Consider the following 9,700-nt stretch of genomic DNA (forward strand, 5'->3'; position numbering starts at 1 on the left):
TTTGTGCTGAAAGATCAGCTGTTAACCTTATGGGGATTCCCTTGTGTGTTATTTGTTGTTTTTCCCTTGCTGCTTTTAATATGCTTTCTTTGTATTTAATTTTTGACAGTTTGATTAATATGTGTCTTGGCATATTTCTCCTTGGATTTATCCTGTATGGGACTCTCTGTGCTTCCTGGACTTGATTAACTATTTCCTTTCCCATATTAGGGAAGTTTTCAACTATAATCTCTTCAAATATTTTCTCAGTCTCTTTCTTTTTCTCTTCTTCTTCTGGAACCCCTATAATTCGAATGTTGGTGTGTTTAATGTTGTCCCAGAGGTCTCTGAGACTGTCCTCAGTTCTTTTCATTCTTTTTTCTTTATTCTGCTCTGCAGTAGTTATTTCCACTATTTTATCTTCCAGGTGACTTATCTGTTCTTCTGTCTCAGTTATTCTGCTATTGTTCCCATCCAGAGTATTTTTCATTTCATTTATTGTGTTGTTCATCATTGTTTGTTTCATCTTTAGTTCTAGGTCCTTGTTAAATGTTTCTTGCATTTTGTCCATTCTATTTCCAAGATTTCAGATCATCCTTATTATCATTATTCTGAATTCTTTTTCAGGTAGGCTGCCTATTTCCTCTTCATTTGTTAGGTCTGGTGGGTTTTTATCTTGCTCCTTCATCTGCTGTGTGTTTTTCTGTCTTCTCATTTTGCTTATCTTACTGTGTTTGGGGTCTCCTTTCTGCAGGCTGCACGTTCGTAGTTCCCGTTGTTTTTGGTGTCTGTTCCCAGTGGCTAAAGTTGATTCAGTGGGTTATGTAGGCTTCCTGGTGGAGGGGACTAGTGCCTGTGTTGTGGTGGATGAGGCTGGATCTTGTCTTTCTGGTGGGCAGGTCCACGTCTGGTGGTGTGTTTTGGGTTTCTGTGGAGTTATTATGGTTTTAGGCAGCCTCTCTGCTAATGGGTGGGGTTGTGTTCCTATTTTGCTAGTTGTTTGGCATAGGGTGTCCAGCACTGTAGCTTGCTGGTCGTTGAGTGAAGTTGGGTGCTGGCATTGAGATGGAGATCTCTGGGAGATTTTCACCGTTTGATATTATGTGGAGCTGGGAGGTCTCTTGTTGACCAGTGTCCTGAAGTTGGCTCTCCCACTTCAGAGGCACAGCACTGACTCCTGGCTGCAGCACCAAGAGCCTTTCATCCAAAGGAAGGAAGGAAGAAAGAGAAGAAGGAAAGAAGGAAAGAAAGAAAGGAAAGAGGGAGGGAGGGACGGTGGGAGGAAGGAAGGAAGGAAGGAGGGAAGGAAGGAAAAAAGAAGGAAGATAAATTAAAATAAAATAGAGTAAAATGTAATAAAGTTATTAAATTAAAAAATATTAAGAAAAAAATTTAAAAAAAAAATGGACGGATAGAACCCTAGGACAAATGGTGGAAGGAAAGCTATACAGACAAAATCTCACACAGAAGCATACACATACACACTCACAAAAAGAGGAAAAGGGGAAAAAATCATAAATCTTGCTCTCAAAGTCCACCTCCTTAATTTGGGATGATTCGTTGTCTATTCAGGTATTCCACAGCTACAGGGTACATCAAGTTGATTGTGGAGATTTAATCCGCTGCTCCTGAGGCTGCGGGGAGAGATTTCCCTTTCTCTTCTTTGTTCTCACAGCTCCCAGGGCTCAGCTTTGGATTGGGCCCCGCCTCTGCGTGTAGGTCGCTGGAGGGCGTCTGTTTTTCGCTCAGACAGGACGGGGTTAAAGGATCCGCTGATTCGGGGTCTCTGGCTCACTCAGGCCGGGGGGAGGGAGGGGTACGGATGCGGGGCGAGCCTGCGGTGGCAGAGGCCGACGGGACGTTGCACCAGCCTGAGGTCCGCCGTGCGTTCTCCCGGGGAAGTTGTCCCTGGATCACGGGACCCTGGCAGTGGCGGGCTGCACAGGCTCCCCGGAAGGGGCTTGTGGATAGTGACCTGTGCTCGCACACAGGCTTCTTGGCGGCGGCAGCAGTAGCCTTAGCGTCTCCTGCCCGTCTCTGGGGTCCGCGCTTTTAGCCGCGGCTCTCGCCCGTCTCTGGAGCTCCTTTAAGCATCGTTCTTAATCCCCCCTCCTCGCGCACCAGGAAACAAAGAGGGAAGACCTCTTCGGCAGGTCCAGACCTTTTCCTGGACTCCCTCCCGGCCAGCCGTGGTGCACTAACGCCCTGCAGGCTGTGTTCACACCGCCAACCCTAGTCCCCTCCCTGAGCTCCTACCGAAGCCCGAGACTCAGCTCGCAGCCCCGCCCGCCCCGGCGGGTGAGCAGTCAAGCCTCTCGGGCTGGTGAGTGCCGGTCGGCACCGATCCTCGGCACCGATCCTCTGTGCGGGAATCGCCCCGCTTTTCCCTCTGCACCCCTGTGGCTGCGCTCTCCTCCGCGGCTCCGAAGCTTCCCCCCTCCGCCACCTGCAGTCTCCGCCCGCGAAGGGACTTCCTAGTGTGTGGAAACCTTTCCTCCTTCACAGCTCCCTCCGACTGGTGCAGGTCCCGTCCCTATTCTTTTGTCTCTGTTTTTTATTTTTTTCTTCTGCCCTACCCAGGTACGTGGGGAGTTTCTTGCCTTTTGGGAGGTCTGAGGTCTTCTGCCAGGGTTCAGTAGGTGTTCTGTAGGAGTTGTTCCACATGTAGCTGTATTTCTGGTGTATCTGTGGGGAGCAAGGTGATCTCCGCGTCTTACTCTTCTGCCATCTTCCCCTCGTCTCCTAGCAATGGAATTCTTATAAGTACATCCTAAACTACCTCCTTAAGCAAGTCCAGAAACTGTAGAAGGAAATATTCTGACTACATAAAAGTGAACTGTTGATTGCAAAAAAAGAGGGCACAAGCCATTGTTATTCCTAGTGTGGGGGGCGGACCAGAGCCAATCTATAGTGTGCTACCAACCAATGTCTTGGTAAGAGCACAGGCTGAGAATAAGCATTTATAAACTTATGCAGCAGTTTAGCACTGCCATGACATCCAAATGTGTGATTTTGTATTGTATGAAACATCGATCTGCTATGGATTCGAAATTGTAAAATACTGGTGCTTTGCCACAGAGACTTTGAGATGCAGTGCCGTAAACAAAGTACATATACATGTATGAGCTCTGGAAAAGAGTTATTTGCAATGCAGCTGACAAAATATTAAAATCTGTAGTATATATGAATTATACAATTGACATAAAAAAATGAAAGAGTGGACCAAGGGATTAGCTGTAATTCAGAGGCGTGAAATCCAGATGTAAACTCATATGTCATTTGAATTCGTGAGTGGTCAGGGCTATGTTTTAGTCTTCAGACGTATAAAAATTGGAAAGAGCCATAATACCTATTGCTAATGCAGGTATGGGGAAATTCGTACACATTGCTAGTGGAACTGTGAATTGTTACCACCTTTTCAGGAAACAAACTTGCCAGCCCCCATAAAGATAAAAATAAATTGAACGTAATTCTTGGCTCAGCAGTATTCTCCCTGGGAGACCTATCCCATCAAAATAAAAGCACCTGTATAAGTAAGCATATCTGTTCAAAGATGTTTATTGCAGCCTCATTCGTAGTGGCAAAAACCTAGAAACAAAGGGCATATCAGTAATAGGGGAATGGTTGAAGAAATTATAGCTCATCCACCCCTGGGAATCTTATGTAGCTATTCAGAAGGATGAATTAGAATTATACCAGTTACCGTGGCAGGATTTTTGTGAGGTATCCTTGAGTGAGAAAAGATGCAGAAAATGTTTAATATGATCTCATTTTAATGAAACCATCAATGGAAAAAATGCTGTATGTGTTTTTACATCTGTATATATGTTAAAATATACTTACGAAAAAATGGAGAAAAATTAAAAAATATATAAACTATGTTGTTAACATGGGTTATTGTGGGAGGTGCTGGTGAAAATGTGGAGATGCAGGCAAGAGTCAGAGGGGAGGCCAGAGAAAGCAAAGACTGTATTATAAATCCCATCATGCATGGGAAGGTTCAGTTTATGTACAAGTGTCCATTTGGTGTATACACATAAAACATTTTCTAACACAGTCTTTACGAAAGATGAGTTAGCTTTGTAAGTACTACCTTGTAGAGATGACCATGATAAAATGACAGTAAAATAAGTCAATAAGGAAATCGATCAGGAAATCAATAAGGAAAAGGTTAATATCTTGGTAGAAAATTGTTCAAAGGACACATATAGCAATTCAATAAAAGGTAAGTACAAATCACCAATTACCATGTGAAAAATGTGCAACTTGATCAATAGTCAAAGAAATGTAAGTGAAAATCCTATGAGATGTTTTTGTCACATGTCCGGGTTTGAAGTATTATTAAAACTGGTAAACCTTGGATTGAGGATGGCATTCTCAAGTATACTTCGAGAGAGAATAAAAATTAAAACAAAGTTTGGAGGGAAATATCTGTAATATGCCTCAAAACATGTCTTATGGCATTGATGTTGATTTCTCTTCTAAAATTTCATCCTGTCAATGTTAAGCATGTAAGAGGGAAGAGACTTTCTGTCTGTGAAAGGACGCCTATCAAAAGATGTTACTAAATGAATGAAGTAACAGAATCCCAGTTTTATGTATAGTAGTGAAACATTTAGAACTGCCTAAACATCCAACAGAAAGGAATTAGTTAAAGAACATACAACCATATAAAAATATCTATTATAGAAACATGCTTATGACAGGTTGTGATTAAAGAAGACAGGTGAAACAATGATGTTAAAGTTTTGCTGATTTTCCAGTCAAATATTATACATCGATATGTAGAAAAATGGAAGAGACAAACAGAGAAATGTTAAAAAGTAATGGATGATGGGATTGTGGATAACATCTTGTCTTGGTGCCTTTCTGTGTAGTTTCCAAGTTTTCTGCTTTGAGCAGTAGTTTTAATTAAAAAGAAAAAAAGATGTTACAAGCATGTTAAAAGGCTATAAAGATTACCATCTTCTGAAGTGCACTCAGAGGGAGACGAGCAGGTAGGAGCACTGCCCTGTTCAGGAAGAGAGCCGGCCGCCGAGGCGAGTCACTGTCCCAGCATCACTTTGGCATATGAACTCTAACCTTCAGCTTTCAAAGCTGGAGATATTATCAAAGGTAGGTCATTATTTAATGGCTTGGAGGTTATTTCCGAAGTCCCTCGTGGGCTGCTATAAATGATTAGTAACATCATTATTGCTTATACATTTGTGGGCCAGCCTAGTATTGCTTTATCAGCACTGACTCAGGGTTTTTATAGGTAAATGGCTCTCAACTTGGGGTTCCCTAACCTCAAGAGGTGCACAGTGGTGGTAAGCTCTCCGAACTATACTTTATGTACATAAAAGTGTCAGAAAAATTATGCGTTTACCCTTACAACACTGTACGGGCTGACAAAGCCTTATTTTAATTGCCTTGGCTTCTTTTTTTTTTTCGCTTTTAATAGAATATACAATTTTCAGTTGATACATTGTAATGAATTGGTCGTTAGAATGGTTTTTGATAAATAATATACGTTGGGAAAGTTGAATTTTTACTAAATTAATAAAAGTTGGGGTTTTAGAAAAGCCTTTCAAACCTGGAATCAGATTTTTTCCCTGGCTCCAGGATTATTCTGATAGTTGTACTTAATATCCAGGCTCAGCCACACTACTTAAAGTTGTAGTTTAACCCCCCTTATAGATATGAACTTCAGCAACAACTTGAAGTGATATTTCTGTAAGAGAAGAAACCATAGGGAAGGTCTCATCTGACTTAGCAAACATTCTCTATTTTCCAAATGGGCAACAGGAAGACTCACGAGGTCCTGAATACAGAGAGAAAGAGGCTGCCAGAACCCACATTTTCTGTTTCTTACTTTTTCACTTCTCCTTGGGCTCTGGGGTTATTTCCCTAGAAATAATAGGCATGCAGAAGGTGACAGACACTCATGCACACACATGGAAAATCAAAAAGGGTTAGGCAGAGATAGAGAGGGAGGGAGAGAGAGATTTCTTGTATATAGCATGATCTCGTGTAATTCTTTCTAGACTTCTGTGAGATTGTTGCTGTAATTAGTTCTTTTTAAACAGAAGTGCTGAAGCACAGAGAAGTTAAGCAACTTGCTTAAAATCACACAGCTAGTCAGAGGCAAAGCCAGGATTTGAACTTGGGCAGTCTGAATCCAGAGCCTTGGTCTTAACCCCTGTCATAACAACATCATATTTCTATACCCTGAAAAAAGAAGTCAGCCAGAAGCACAGTGAAAACAGCTCCTTAATAAAGTGACTAATTCTGGCAACTGGCCCAGAGAGGAGATGGGAAACCTATTTAGTTTTACTTCCATGACTGATACATATCTTAAAACTGAATTTCTTGCTAGAAGATTTAAAAAATTTTAATTGTAAATGCTGAGGAATTAAAAAAAATCAGCTAGCTGAAAATTCCGGCTGTTGTTCATCATCAAGCATATTATATTTTAAAGAAAGTATTTTTAGCCAATTTAGCCCCCGAATTACATTAGTAGAGCCTCAGTCCAGCCAATTGGGGTTTTAAAAACATTGTCTGCTCTTGGTCTATTCTGTAAGTGGCCAAAACAGAGAAAGAGTTTTCAATGTACTTCCTTTACTATTTTCTGAGTGTTTTTGAGTTATGTGAAAAGTGCTGTGATGTTTCATCTGTAGGAGATTTAGCACTGGAAATAGTATTTTGACAGTCCAAAAGAACCCTTCTAGATGGAAGTATAGATTTATATCTCAAACTTCCAAGCAAAACTTTCAATAAATGAAAAGAAAAAAATCAGGGCTTCCCTGGTGGCGCAGTGGTTGAGAGTCCGCCTGCCGATGCAGGGGACACGGCTTCGTGCCCCGGTCCGGGAAGATCCCACATGCCGTGGAGCGGCTGGGCCCGTGAGCCATGGCCGCCGAGCCTGCGCGTCCGGAGCCTGTGCTCCGCAACGGGAGAGTCCATGACAGTGAGAGGCCCGCGTACCGCAAAAAAAAAAAAAAAAAAAAAAATCGAACAGTTTTAAAAGTGAAAATAGGATGGCTGGTGGCTGGTTAGTGTATGTTTGTGTGTTGGGGGTTTGGGGGATGAGAAGGGCCGGTGGGCAGAGCCTGCTCTGTTGATTTCCCTAAGTCTTCATTTGGGATAGGCAGGTACCTCAGTATTATACAGCATTTTAAAAAAATTGTATTGAAGGATAATTGATTTACAGTGTTCTTAATTTCTGCTGTACAGCAAAGTGATTCAGTTATACATATATATGTTCTTTTTCATGTTCTTTTCCATTACCGTTTATCCCAGGATATTGAATATAGTTCCTGGTGCTCTACAGTAAGACCTTGTTGTTTATCCATCCTATATATAACAGTTTGCTACAGCATTTTTTTTTAACTGAAGAAATGAAAGCATTTGCAAGTGCAGCCAACAAAAAGCCTTCATCAAGTCAGTAGAACTTTTCAATCAAAATGACAACAGCCTCTGGTCTGTCTCTTGCTGGAAATAGAAAATGTGTGGAAGGGGTTTCACCCTCTGGGCACTGATCACAGAGTCCAGTATCTTGTTATAATTTTATAAAAGTCAAAGATCCAGCCACTTTCATGGTAAACATGGCCTTTCCAGCATCCTCCGTAAATGGTACTTGACTCTTGCTGAAGGCATTCATATTGTCAGGCTCTGATCCTGTGAAGGCCCTTCCTGACAGCATCTGTAAAGGGCTTGATGAATAAAGGGCTGGATCCAGATGTGAGGACGCAGCCTTTTCTGGGCTGTCTCCTCTGTGAGCCCTCCCATCCTCAACCTACTGCCTTCCCCATTCCGTTTCTGTGAGTGCAAGATGGCAGTAAGGCACAGCGCCACCATCCCTTGTCATCCTCTTCGTCAAGGCCATCAGTGTCCTCCACACTTAGGAGTTCACCGGCCCTTTCTCATCCCTCAGCTTACTTAAACCATCAGCAGCATTCCCCCTCTTGCTTTGAAAACAACCACCACCCTCTCTTCATTTTCCTCCAGACCCACTGGATGTTTCCTTCTCTACTGACTAGATCCCTATCATCTTTCCACCTCACATGCGGAACTGCTTCAGAACTCACACTTAGATCTCTTATGGTCTCATATATTAGGTGACCTCGCTCTGTCCCATGGCTTTAAATACCAACTCTATCCATGACTCCCTAATTTATATTTCCAGTCTTCTCCTAAACTCGAAAATCTCCGTATTGCTTATCTGACATCAGTGAATATCTCATAGTCATACAAACTGAGCATATCTGAAATAAAATTCTTTTTTTTTTTGTACTCATCCCTAAAACCACTTTTTTCTGAGCCTTTATCATCTCCATTTAAAGAGAAAACAAAAACAAAGTAAAACAAACAAGCCTGGAACCATCTTCCTAGGTGTTGGCCATCATTCAAGGAATTTGACACACCCTTTCCTTTCTGACACAACTCATGTTTAATCCATCATCGAATTCTGTCTTTTCTACCTTCAAAACAATATTAGGGGGAAAACATTTGCTTACACGCTTCTGCCCTACCCTAGGTTTTCTCCACCTCAGCATCGTTGCCATTTGGGGTTGGATAATTCTTTGTTGTGGAGGCTGGTTCTGTGCATTGTAGGACATTTAGCAGCATCTCTGGCCTCTGCCCACTGGATGACACATTCCTTCCCCTCCAGTTGTGACGATCAAGAGTATCTCCAGACACTGACAACAGGTCCCCTAGGGCAGAATCACTTCCAAGTGAGAGCCGCTGCTCCACTCCCAGCAACCCCATCTTTCACCTGGGTGATCGCAGTGGCCTTACAGCTGGCTTCCTTACTGTCTCTCTTGGTCTCATATATTCTACCCAGTAGCCAGAGTGATCTTTTTTTTTTTAATCCAAAATGTGTTTATTGGGATGGTTTCCCATTCATCTTGATTCAGGGTGCTTTTAGTGCTGCTTCTGTCTGAAGGAGCATCCTTCTGTAAGCCTTGCTTTTCCTCCTGTAGAGGCTGGCAGAGGACAATAGAACAGCCAACACATAAAGCTACTGTTTGTGCATGGCTGAAGACAGAGGTGATTTTATAGCATCCTGGGCATTTCACATCCACGAAATAGGAATTGGGGCTCTGCACCAGACGCTGCTTCTGGTGTTTCCTCTTCTCCTCTTCTGGAGAGGGATGAAGGAGCTCCTTTGTGAGAGGCATGTTCTCATGGGGAGGTCATCACCCCCGCAAAGGAGAATCATCTTTTTTTTTATACAATTTTTTTTTGATGTGGACCATTTTTAAAGTCTTTATTGAATTTGTTACGATATTGCTTCTGTTTTAAGTTTTGGTTTTTTGGCTGCAAGGCATGTGGGATCTTAGCTCCCCGACCAGGGGTCAAACCCGCACCCGCTGCACTGGAAGGCAAAGTCTTAACCACTTGACCACCAGGGAAGTCCCGAGAATGATCTTTTAAAAAACCATTCGGATGATTTCACTCTTGTTGGCGGCCGTGGTGATGTGCCCTCAGAGAGCAGGATGAGAGAAGGGTGTCTGGGAGACAACATCGACTGCCACACCCTGGGATCTGCCCGCGTCCAAGCTCTTCTCAGCTACACTGTTCGCAGGCTGCTCTGGGCTGATGATGGAGCACGGCCAGGGCCTCAGAGCTGGGCTGTCGCTGACTCACACGTGTGATGCTTTGGAATTTCCCAGAGCTATATTCCAGTTTGACCAATCTTCCTCCCCTTCCTCCTTTCACAGGACTTTCACAGACT

General features: G+C 42.8%; 1 pseudogene across 1 annotated transcript; it reads right to left on the minus strand.

The window, feature by feature from the left end:
* Positions 1–8,886: 8,886 nt before the first annotated feature.
* LOC309838319 (small ribosomal subunit protein eS27-like) lies at positions 8,887–9,157 on the minus strand (annotated as a pseudogene). The gene has a single exon. The product of its transcript is annotated as a small ribosomal subunit protein eS27-like (transcript).
* Positions 9,158–9,700: the final 543 nt, after the last annotated feature.

This window comes from Grampus griseus, assembly GCF_964374135.1.
Source record: "Grampus griseus genome assembly, chromosome: 20".
Classification (NCBI taxonomy): Eukaryota; Metazoa; Chordata; class Mammalia; order Artiodactyla; family Delphinidae; genus Grampus; species Grampus griseus.